General features: G+C 42.0%; 1 protein-coding gene and 1 non-coding gene across 3 annotated transcripts in view; one reads left to right on the top strand and one right to left on the bottom strand.

The window, feature by feature from the left end:
- The window catches only part of FHIP1A (FHF complex subunit HOOK interacting protein 1A), a 292,970-nt gene that overhangs the window by 257,599 nt on the left and 22,616 nt on the right, over positions 1–12,755 (bottom strand). The window lies entirely within an intron of this gene.
- Positions 10,337–10,438, top strand: LOC133058117 (U6 spliceosomal RNA). The gene has a single exon (XR_009693234.1). It is a non-coding gene; the product is annotated as a U6 spliceosomal RNA (small nuclear RNA).

Below are 12,755 nucleotides of genomic sequence, written 5' to 3'. Positions count from 1 at the left end.
AATACAACTCAAACAGATTCGAGGTATTACAGCCACTAAACAAGAATGCGATGCACAAAAATAAAATGACTGGAGAAAAATTAAGAACTTTAAAAATATTTTTGAAAATATAATCACCAAAATAAAAACTCTGTAAGAGTACTGTGAGATAACAGGAAATTTCTCAAAACATGTTTTAAAAAACAACAACAAAAAAAAAGACAAAAGGACAGAAAACAGGCAAGACTAGATTAGAGACAAGAACCAGTGTGAGTAGGTGTGATATCCAACTAAACGCTGCCTGATTGCACAAGTGCTCAGCAGTGCCCGACTCTTTGCCAGCCCACGGGCTCTTTGTAGCCCACCAAGCTCCTCTGTCCATTGGATTCTCCAGGCAAAATGCTGGAGTGGGTTGCTGTTTCCTTCTCAAGGGTATCCAGGGATCGAACTGGCATCTCCTGTGTGGGCAGGCAGGTTCTTTACCACTTGGCCACCTGGGAAACCCTGATCGGTCCCATGTTAAATGCCCCCACCCCAGCCCCAACAGGTCACACACAGAACCATGGTGGCTGCCTGGTTCAAGGGGAATGGAACTGTAGGCTGACTTGAGCCAGCCAAATCTTCTCTTTTGAGAAAAAGACTTAGGAAAAACATAGGCTCTCACACAGGCCTAAAACCAAAAGCTCATGTCAAGGCTGGCAGATATCAACATGTTAGCCCATGGGAAACAGAAGGAAATAGACACAGGAAAGGCAAAATGAGACAGGAGGCTATGAGACCACGATTCCTGGCTCTTTGGGGCCCATTCCACAGTCCCTAATGGACCCACTGACATCATGGAGATGGGTTGTTAACTCCTACATCTTCAAGTCTTTTTCTGTTCTATTTAAGTTAATTTGGGCGGGCCTCTGTTCTTTGCAACCAATAAACCCTGACTAAAACAGCAAGTGTCTGCTTTCTGGAGCCACACGGGGCCTAAGAGACAGAACACTGTCTGCTGTGCCATGGGGATGCCCTGAGTCTCCCTCCACCGAGAGGCTGGCAGAACACAACATGGGCTCCCACTGCCTGTCATTCCATCAGCACGCCACACAAATGGAGCCAGGCAGTACTGCTGAACATCAGGGCGATTATATGTGATCAAATGCTCCAAATAATTAAAATGTCAAAATCTAGAAGTAAACATACAGTGTACTCAACAAAAACTTGAAATTGTGGAACAATTGGAAAAGGAGGAGAATGTTAACTTGCCTTACGATATGGAACAAGAGAACAAATGGTGCAAGATTTGGAAGAAAAAGAACAAATCAATGTGTTTTGTATTCCCACTGAGTTTTTCAATCAGCCTGAAAAATTAGAAAGCCATGCAAAAATTCTCTTTTCATGACATGAATAAAGCTGATTTACTTAGAAAAGAGTACAGAATGCCATTATCTAGATTAATCAGAACCAAACAAGAAAAAAATATTCTTTGAAGTTCAAGAAATAGAAGGAAATTCTTTCACGCATTTCCTGGCTGGATAACCAGAGTCAAACCATAACATGAAAATCTTAAGCCCATATGAGACCCTGAAAAATGAATACAGATATTTTCCAACTTAGAATTGTTCAACTTAAGGTTTTTGTACCTTATGATGGGGCGAAAGCCATGCATGCATTCAGTAGAAATAGTACGTGGAATTCTGAATTTTGATCTTGTCCCATGAGAGTGATAGGTAGTACACACACTCTCGTGATGCTGGGCAGCTCGCAGTCAGGCACAAAAGGGTAAACAACCAATATACTTACTACCACTCACACCCATCAATCATTTTGCTTTTCACTATCACTATAGCATTTGTCGGGGGAGTGTGCAATTTCCTCAGTTCTGTCTCTGCAGCAAAAATTTGAAACGACAGATGGACCCAGTGTTACAGCTCAGTTTTATTTGGCAAGCAAAGGAAAATACATCCTCGAGGCATGAGGGCAGGCCGACCCAAAAGACGTTAAGAGAGCCAGAGGCTCAATTTTGGTTCCACTTTTTATATTTTTTTTTTCCTCCTCCCCCTGAGCCTGCCCTATGTAAACTGGGCTAGCCAGGAGGCTGTTTGCTTCACCTAAGGTCCTCATTCTGGTCCTCGGACCTTTTTGTTCTATTTTCATGAGCTTTTCCCTTTGTCTTTTAGCCACCGCCATTCTGGACTCCTTTTTCCTATTCTAACTCCCTAACACATTCAATACATTACCTGAGATACTACTACCTTTATTATAAAATAGGCTTTGTGTTAGATGTTTCTTCCCAATATAAGTGTTCTGAACACATTTAAGGTAGACTGGGCTATGCTATGGTGTTCAGTAAGTGCAGTGTATTAAATGCATTTTCAACTTAGAATATGTTGAACTTACAATGGGCTTACTGGGATGTAACCCTATCGTCAGTCAAGGAAGGTCTGCACGGTGCAGCTGAGCAGGGAGGAGAAGGGCCCCCATGTGAAGGGTAAAGGGATGGAGGGTGTATGTTCCCACGATTACCAGCCAGACTTGTCTTTCCTAGACTTTCTGATTTCACAAACCAGTAAAATTACACACACACACACACACACACACACAGCCAACTCAACTGTCAATGATATACATGTGCATGCGTGCTAAGTCACTTCAGTCATGTCCGACTCTGTGACCCCATGGACTGCAGCCTGCCCACAAGGCTCCTCTGTCCGTGGAATTCTCCAGGCAGGAATACTGGAGTGGGGAGCTATGCTCTTCTCCAGGGGATCTTCCCAACCCAGGGATCAAACCCGCATCTCTGGCATTGGCATGTGGGTTCTTTACCACTAGCACCACCTGGGAAGCCCCCCACCAATTACCTGTATTTCCAAACAAATATCATTTGAGGCCATTACTATCACTAGGTGTTACTACCATTATTTAATTACTTAGAAGACATTTTTATGCCAAAAAAAGTAGGAAGGACGTGATCTCAGCCTTTCTAAAGCCCTTGAGAACATCATCACAGGCTGAAAAAGACACTTATATGACATCAATTTTGTTCCAGTTTTGTTCAGGTGTTGCTTTAGCTCTGATTTTTAACCATTGCCTAACCCCCACGATCCCCCAACTCCATTATTCCATTAGTCCTTACCTTAAAAAGGTTATCATCAAGTAGGGAAAGCAGTAAATACGCAAATGGAACACAAGGATAATGCAACATTTGGGAGCCGAAAACATGCCAGAGATGGCTTCACACACACAAGGGCTGACAAGCTTCCCTAGTGGGTTGAGAGAGGCAGGTGTGGACACATGAAGGAGGAGGAAACCTGAGCACGTGATGAACACAGCTCAGTGTGAACAAAGGGATACTAAAGCAAGAACGGGAATGGCTGAGGAGGTGCCAAGGAAGAGGCCTCAGTGGAGGAGAGAACTGACAAGGGGCACTCATGCGATCTGGAACAGGAAAGTTCTGGGGGAGCTCACTGGATGCCAGGCTGCAGAGCTGGGACTCTGTTCAGAAGCAGCAAGGGATCTCCAATGCAACGAGCGTGACAAAGGAAGAGCATCAGCTATATTAACCCAGCAGAATCTATGAGTTCAGCATTAAGATTTGGTAACTTTAGTAACTTCCTGAGCAGTTAAGCAGTTGCCTCTACTTCTGGCCCAGAAGGTTCTCTTTCAGAAAATCCAGGCCCACCGACCTTCTATGAAATGCACTGCCACTGTTTCTGCACCTACAACAGCGGCTGTCTTAATACCCCCTGAGAACCATTTAATTTGCTTTGTCTCAGGTATGGCTGCCAACGCCTCTAGGATTTTACTCTTGGTAACATGAAAGTATTCATTGGTGGAAATAAGAAAATGAAGGAGTGCTATTTTAGAAGAGAATCAGAAGTGATCAATTAATAGAAATGTCCACTACATAATTGAAGATTCATTCATTTATTCGTTTATTGAGCTCCCTATTTGGCGACCAATTTGGTGACCTATTTGATGTGCCAGACAATCAAAAAAGGGATACAGGCCCCTGCCCCTGTGAGAGATACAGATGCAAACAACAAACATAATAAATACAGTATCTACAAGCATGTAAAAAGTGTTTTGGGAAAAAAAGATGTAAGAGAAAAAGAAAAGAAAAATCTAAAGAAGAAAAAAACTCAAATACTAATTGAAACTAAGAGATGGGATGAGTTCCCTAACAGAGCAGACTATCTGGTTAATGCCCGTTTCACTTGTAAAATTCTACCACTACAGATCAAGGAATTTGACACATACAAATTCAACCTTCTTGTTTACACAGAAGGTAAGATCAAAGCAACACAGAATTGTTGTGGCTTAAATAACAGAGACCCATCACCAGGGAACTGCGTTTAGCTAAGGGCGAGGGTGCAGAATGGGAGTTCCAGAACTCTCTAGCTCCTTGTAATTTTTAATAGCAGAAGCCACTTCAGCCACTTCAAAAGTACTTCAAACCCTATTGGAGGCAAGGAAAAATATTTTTATTACATAAATAAATAGCAATATTTATTTATGGCTAATATTATATAAGTGTATAATATTTACATAATATATTTATTTTCTATAATATTTTATATTATATAATTATATATAAAGCTAATATAATAATATTATTAGCTATATAATAGCAATAACAAAAATAGCAAACACTTAAAAGAGAGCATGTGTGCCAGACACTCTTCTAAATCCTTGTCATGAACACTAATTTAATCCTCACAACAACCCTGTGAGGCAGTCAGACTCCAGAGTGAGTAGCTTTAACACCACGCCCCCCCTTCAATTATTTATGCATACCTTCATAGAGCATAAGTCTTACCACTAATTAGAAAACTGACATCTAGATTTTTTCACTGGGGCTTGGCAGAATTAGATTATATTTGTATGTCAGAATGCAACTATTTAAGCTTCATTTGAAGTAAATGTGCTTTAGAAGTAAAGGGAATTTGAAACTATATAATATAATCAATATTATGCTGAGAAACTGGTATTTCAGTAATTTTTTAAAAAGGGTCCTCAACAATATGTTTTCAACTAAATACTACTTCAAAGAAATTACTTCAAGACCGCAAGCGAAGTTTTTAAGAAACAAAATTCTGGTTTTCCTGTTTCTGTTTCACTGAAACAAACCTCATGCTTTGGTTTTTCAGAGAAAGGGAAGGGAGAGAGAAATACAGTGGGAAAAAGTTCTTTCCCTTATTTCTCTAAGCATCTGATGTTTAAAATTTTAGATTAGATTTTAGAAAAATTAGAATCACGGTGTTTACCAACAATATATGATAACATTGTAATAGAATATAACACATTTTAAAATTTTTAAAAAACAAAATTTCCCTTCTTCAATAATACACAGATTGTGCAAATTCAATTATTAAACAAAATGTTACCATGTATCCAAAGTTGATGATCTTTTTGCCTTCAGTTTACCAAGTTCATTTTCATTTCAGTGGACTTTCTTATTAGAGTTTTCACTACATGTCACATACTATTACAATTCACCACATGGATCTGTCTACAGTCTCTGGTTGTACTGGAATTTAATCATAAAGAATAACAGTTGGATACATGGATCATTGGCTACAGCTCACAACCATTTTAGAGGTTCTGTAATCGGCATAGCACAGTAGGTCTTCTACACTATCTGCCTGCACATATCTCAGAGCAACTTCTAATCCTTTACTGATAAAACTGCCCCTCCCCTAACGCCTTATCTTTTCCCTAGGAGAGAAGAGAACTGCTCTTTCTTACTGGGGCAAGGTAAGGGAGATGCCGGGCTCTCGGCTTTGACGCATCAGTGTCTTCAGATAAGACACAAGAGGAAAGCAGCACATGCAGGTTCCAACGTAAATTCAGCCTTCTCTTCTCATACTTGAGTGAGTGAGTGACAGCCACTCAGCCGGTCCCACTGTGCGACCCCAGGGACTGTAGCCCACCAGGCTTCTCTGTCCATGGAATTCTCCAGGCAAGAACACTGGAGCGGGCTGCCATTTCCTTTCTCACACTTAGAAGGATCCTATTTCACTGTGCCATATTTTCAAACACACAATCCCTCTGACCCTCAGCATATTTCAGAACCTCCACTGGCACACTACGTATTTCTTTCCCCTTCTCTTTACCACCATGGAGGGCCCAACGTGAAGCTATTTTTGAATGGTCTAGTAATGCTATTATTTGAGTGCCAGATGGTGCAAGACACTGGGACAACACTGTAAAGAAAATAAACAAAAGGAGCAGCATCCTTGTCCTCAAACAGCTCTTAAAACCAGGAGGATTAAGTAAGTATACCACTTGTGGCCAGCACTGTAGCCACAGGTATAAGGAGAGCCTGAATTAAGGTGTTAGAGACATTTAAGGGGGAGGAGAGACTTGAGCTTTGCTGCAGCCAACATGTAGACGGAAACATGATCTCTTATAAGATTCGGTGTCCCTGGGGTAAAAATAAACCAGCTGCTCAGGGAAAGAACAACTATTTTTGCTACTGAGATTCGAAAGCAATTCAACCTATGGTTACTGACAGAGGATTCTGTTCAATGTAATAAAAATCCTACAGATATATTTTTACAGTAAATAAAGGTGAGTTTGAAGATGGCTGAGAAGCTCTAATGAAAACTAAGAAATCTAACACTGACGCATCACAGAAGAGCAGGTTCAGCTTAACCATGACTGCAAACTCCACACCAGCAGAAGATCCTGAAACATGACTGCCACATTGAGAATACTGCATTTCTCTGCGGGGAATGAGTGCCTACGAGCTAAGTCACTTCAGTTGCGTCCGATTCTGTGCGACCCCACAGACTGCAGCCCACCAGGCTCCTCTGTCCATGGGGATTCTCCAGGCAAGAATACTGCAGTGGGTTCCCACACCCTCCTCCAGGGACTCTTCCCGATCCAGGGATTGAACCCACGTCTCTTACATCTCCTGCGTTGGCAGGCAGGTTCTTTACCACCAGCGCCACCTGGATATAGGGTCTAAATATGTAAAAACCACTGTGTTATTTAACTGAATTCCTTTATCCTTACACAAACAGAATCACAAAGATATTCTGATGTCAACATTTGACATGCACATAGAAAGTAGGTCACCAGCTGAAACAGATAAAAGTGACGTGTCTTAGAATCACTATTTTAAAAGACAAAGTTCCTAAAAAATATCTCATTTGATACTCACTTAATTCTACAAAGTTTTTTCTACCACTTCTTCCCAGGTGGTGTTAGTGGCAAAAAATCTGCCTGCCAATGCAGGAGATGTAAGAGATGCAGACTGCATCCGTGGGTCAGGAAGACCCCCTGGAGTAGGAAACGGCAACTCACTCCAGTATTCTTGCCTGAAGAATCCCACGGACAGAGGAGCCTGGCAGGCTACAGTCCATGGCGTCGCAAAGAGTCAGACACAACTGAAGCGACTGAGCACAAAGTTTTCAGTTCAGTCAGTTCAGTTGCTCAGTCATGTCCGACCCTTTGGGAAGCCATGGACGCCAGGCCTCCCTGTCCATCACCAACTCCTGGAGCCCGCTCAAACCCATGACCACCGAGTCAGTGACGCCATCCAACCATCTCATCCTTTGTTGTCCCCTTCTCCTCCTGCCCTCAATCTTTCCCAGTATCAGGGTCTTTTCCAATGAGTCAACTCTTCACATGAGGTGGCCAAAGTACTGGAGTTTCAGCTTCAGCATCAGTCCTTCCAATGAACACCCAGGACTGATCTCCTTTAGGATGGACTGGTTGGATCTCCTTGCAGGCCAAGGGACTCTCAAGGGTCTTCTCCAACACCACAGTTCAAAAGCATCAATTCTTCTGTGCTCAGCTTTCTTTATAGTCCAACTCTCACATCATACATGACTACTGGAAAAACCATAGCTTTGACTAGATAGACCTTCGTTGGCAAAGTAATGTCTCTGCTTTATAATATGTGTCTAGGTTGGTCATAACTTTTCTCCCAAGGAACAAGCATCTTTTAATTTCATGGCTGTTGTCACCATCTGCAGTGACTTTGGAGCCCCCAAAAATAAAGTCAGCCACTGTTTCCACTGTTTCCCCATCTATTTGCGATGAAGTGATGGGACTGGATGCCATGATCTTAATTTTCTGAATGTTGAGTTTCAAGCCAACTTTTTCACTCTCCTCTTTCACTTTCATCAAAAGGTTCTTTAGTTCATCTTTGCTTTCTGCCATAAGGGTGGTGTCATCTGCGTATCTGAAGTTACTGATATTTCTCCCGGCAATCTTGATTCCAGTTTGTGCTTCATCTAGCCCGGCATTTCACATTATATACTTTGCATATAAGTTAAATAAGCAGGGTGACAATATACAACCTTGATGCACTCCTTTCCCGATCTGGAACCAGTCTGTTGTTCCATGTCCAGTTCTAACTGTTGCTTTTTGAATTGCATACAGATTTCTCAGGAGGCAGGTAATATTTTTCCGCAGTTCGTTGTGATCTACACAGTCAAAGGCTTTGGCATAGTCAATAAAGCAGAAATAGATGTTTTTCTGGAATTCTCTTGCTTTTTCGATGATCCAAGGGATGGTGGCAATTTGATCTCTGGTTCCTCTGGCTTTTCTAAATCCAGCTTGAACATCTGGAAGTTCTCAGTTCACGTACTGTTGAAGTCTGGCTTGGAGAATTTTGAGCATTACTTTGCTAGCGTGTGACATGAGTGCAATTGTGCCATAGTTTGAGCATTCTTTGGCATTGCCTTTCTTTGGGATTGGAATGAAAACTGACCTTTTCCAGTCCTGTGACCAAAGCTCTGTGAGCTTTCCAGATTCGCTGGCATATTGAGTGCAGCACTTTCACAGCATCATCTTTTAGGATTTGAAATAGCTCAACTGGAATTCCATCACCTCCACTAGCTTTGTTTGTAGTGATGCTTCCTAAGGCCCACTTCACTTCGAATTCCAGGATGTCTGGCTCTAGGCTGGTGATCACACCATCGTGACTATCTGGGTCATGAAGACCTTTTTTGTACAGTCCTTCTGTGTATTCTTGGCACCTCTTCTGCTTCTATTAGATCCATACCATTTCTGTCCTTTATTGAGCCCATCTTTGCATGAAACGTTCCCTTGGTTTCTCTAATTTTCTTCAAGAGATCTCTAGTCTTTCCCATTCTATTGTCTTCCTCTATCTCTTTGCCAAGGAAGGCTTTCTTATCTCTCTTTGCTATTCTTTGGAACTATGCATTCAAATGGACATATCTTTCCTTTTCTCCTTTGCCTTTCACTTCTCATTTTCTGTACCACCTAAATTTATCTCAGCATAGGTTCATAGTTTTCCCATTTTATAAGAAAGGACAGGGTTGTTTGAGAGAAGGACGAGACTTTGTCAAGTTTAAAATTGGTGTGTGGGGTTGGGGGGTGGGGGGCAGTGAATTTCTGCTGGAGGCTACCCAGGGCAAATTTAATAATCACAGATACCCCGTAATTATTTAGCTTTTCTAATTGAAAAGACTTTTGTTATAAAGGATCTAATCACTGAATGCAAAAGTTTCCTCCTAAAAAAGAAAAGACACTTCTTTAGAGGACAGAATTCAGCAGTGATTGGCAGAAAGAGGTCAATTCTTTTTACCCAACCAGTGACCTGCTCATTGCTCAACAGTGAACAATATCCAGTCTTTCGAGGCAGGATTTGCACACATTGATTGGAAATAAAAGTGTTACTAGATCACATCAGCTCAAATTGCAACGATTACTCCCAAGCCATTAATAACATCAACTCCAAGTTTCCAAATGAAACAACTATTACAACATATGAAAGACTGACCAAAAATTCCAACAATTTTACAAAGACTCATTCACCTGGAAATGAATAACTCATCAAGAGGCAGAGTGCACAAACATTTACACATGAACTTGGCTCCTGCTGTTGCATCATTTTTCATTTAGTTTTATTGTCTGTGACTATATATATCATTTTCCTTAAAAAACTATCAATTAATACAAAGTTCATAGAGAACAAAGAACATATAAATTTAAAATGTGATGAGTTTTTGTATTTACGTACTGACCTATAACACCCTACATATAACTCATTCATACCGTGAACAGCACTATTTATTTAGTCCTCATCTCATTCTTCCCAGGTGGTGCTAGTGATAAAGTATCCACCGCCAATGCATGAGAGTTAAGAGATGCAGACTGAATCCCTGGGTCAGGAAGATCCCCTGGAGGAGGGCATGGCAACCCACTCCAGTATTCTTGCCTAGAGAATCCCATGGACAGAGGAGCTTGGTGGGCTACAGTTCATAGGGTCACACAGAGTTGGGCATGATTAAAGCAACTTAGCACGCCTGCATATCTCATTCTACAAAGACTCTGAGATGGTCTGAGAAATGTATGTATTATGGAAGGAAATTAAAAATCATGACCAAGCAAAGCTCACTTGGGAAACACATACATTAAAACTGGAACAATCCAGAGATTAGCATGACCCCTGCACAGGGATGCCACGCAAATGTGTGAAACAGTGATATTTTTAAAGACTCATGACCAAGGAATGCATAAATTAGAGAAGAAAATGATGACTGTGCCTGGCATAAGAGATATTGGTATAGAACTCAGATATGGAGATCTATTTGAGTCCTACACAGTGACTACAGGTAAGCAGGGAATCTGAGTGCTTCCTAGCAGCCAAGATTAAAAAGTAAACGTGATCAGTTATATGATTTTCTGTGAGGAACATACATTTCCACTCCTCCAGGGAAGCAAAGCTGTTTCCGAACTCCAGCTGCTCTAGGAGACGCAGAAAGACATGATGGAAAAATTTCCCAATATCGCAAATACGGTCACAAAGCTGGTTTTGTTTTTGTGTCTTTTTTTAATGTTGTCCCAGATTAAAACCAAATTCTACAAGGGAATCAAGATCATACAGCCCAGGAGCCCAAATTTTCCCAGAAACATGGTGGATTGAGCTTAGAGTAAAAAGCTGGAAGTCCAACCAGTGTAGTTTAGGAGATTATTAGCACTAAAGTGCAAGAACAAAAATTAAAATAAATCACCAAAATTATGATGCTCCTAGGTTTCCATCATCACCCCCTTTCTTTGAACAAGTCAGCCCCTGGTCACTGTGATCTAGCCCACAAATGGAACCACTTTTCACTTTCACTTTCTATTACCATTCCAACCTACACCTTCTAACCCAGAGCTAAAGTATTATCTTCATTTACTTACCTGACATTTCTACCTCAAGTACCAACTCCACAAGTCCCAAACTAATCTAAGTTATCTGACCTCTCAAACTCATTTTTCCTTCTGTCACCCTCAGCTTGTCATAAAAACCCTATCCTCGGGACTTCCCTGGCAGTCCAGAGGTTAAGACTCTGTGCTTCCACTGCAGAGGGCACAGGTTTGATCTCTGGTTGGGGAACAAAGATTCTGCATTCCTTATAGTGTGCCCTCCCTTCCCCCCTGCCCCCCTGCAAAAAAAATCCTATCCTCTTAGTGATCTGGGCTTACATCCTTGCAATCAGTTTTCTCCTCCTTTTCCTTAACGACCCACATCCGATCAGTAGTCTGCCTTACTATTCTACCTGTCCACGTTCTCTAATCCAGTCCCAGGCCCACTTTTCTAGATCATATCCCCAATACCTCAGGGCCATCAGATCACATGCCTTCCTGAATTATCTCCCAGCTATCTCTCTCTCCATTCCAATTTCTTATATATGCTACTGCAGAAGAATGTTCCTAAGGTTGTGACTATGTCAGTCCACTTAAAAAAAAAAGAAAGAAAGAAACTTCTAACAGGTTCTCTCCACTTACCTGAAGCAAATCTGTCTACCTAAGCCCCCATGGCCTTCTTTCTCACATAGCTCATGCTGCAGGCAGTCTATAAGCCCTTAAGTCTAGCCACTCCTGCTAGAAGCTGGATCTTCCCTTTTGTTCATGGTTGTATATCCATGAGACGCCCTTCCCTTCACATCTGCATATTTAAGGATCAAGCTGAAATGTCACCTCCCTCAGGAAGCCTTCTGTACTTCTCTCTGTGAGAAGTAACACTTCCTCCTCTCCGTCCTCCTGCACTTGTCGAGGGCTGTTGGCCCAGAGAGGAATTAGCAGACCCTATCCTCAGTCCCTCCCTGTCTAGCCTACGCTTGAGGCTGCTCCATAATCCTCATCCCAAACACACATCTGGTTCGGGCAGCTCCCTGCCTTCCCTCAGGTTTTACATCCCTCCAGTCACCCACAGCGTTTCGCTCCTACATGAACCACTGCACATATTGATTCTACTATAGTTCACTGTTTACACATCAGCCTCCTCCAGGGCAAGGATCAAATCATTTATCTCTGCAATCTAACGTAGGCAGCTATCCGCACACCATCCAAGCTCCACTCCCTGCAGAACAAGTCTTCTCTTGCTTGTTTATTGTGTGTCTCTCCCACTAGAAGGTACTAAGTGAGAACACAGGGTTCGCTTGCATTGATCTCATCTTTCTTCCCAGGATCTACAACAGTGCCGGGCACAGACTAGGTGATTCAAAGCTAAACATGAATTGATAAACAACTGAATGATTCCAAGTGTCTAGGCCAGTCCTGGAACACCACAGTGACCCTCCCCCAAAGTCTGTTCAATGAATTCTGTCTTGTATATCAAAGTTATTATTAAACATATTCTACAAGCTCTGACAGCTGGGTGATCTTGATATCCTACTCTGGCTCCTAGCATGGTGCTTTATAGGAAACCCATTGCCTCAGATTAGGTAAAGAATCCATCTGCAATGCAGGAGATCTGGGTTTGATCCCTGGGTCGGGAAGATCCCCTGGGTGGTCTGGTCAAGGCTATGGTTTTTCCAGTGGTC

This window comes from Dama dama, chromosome 5 (genome assembly GCF_033118175.1).
Source record: "Dama dama isolate Ldn47 chromosome 5, ASM3311817v1, whole genome shotgun sequence".
In the NCBI taxonomy this organism is placed as follows: domain Eukaryota; kingdom Metazoa; phylum Chordata; class Mammalia; order Artiodactyla; family Cervidae; genus Dama; species Dama dama.
The sequence above is the reverse complement of the archived record's forward strand: the minus strand, read 5'-3'. Positions and strand labels throughout refer to the sequence as shown.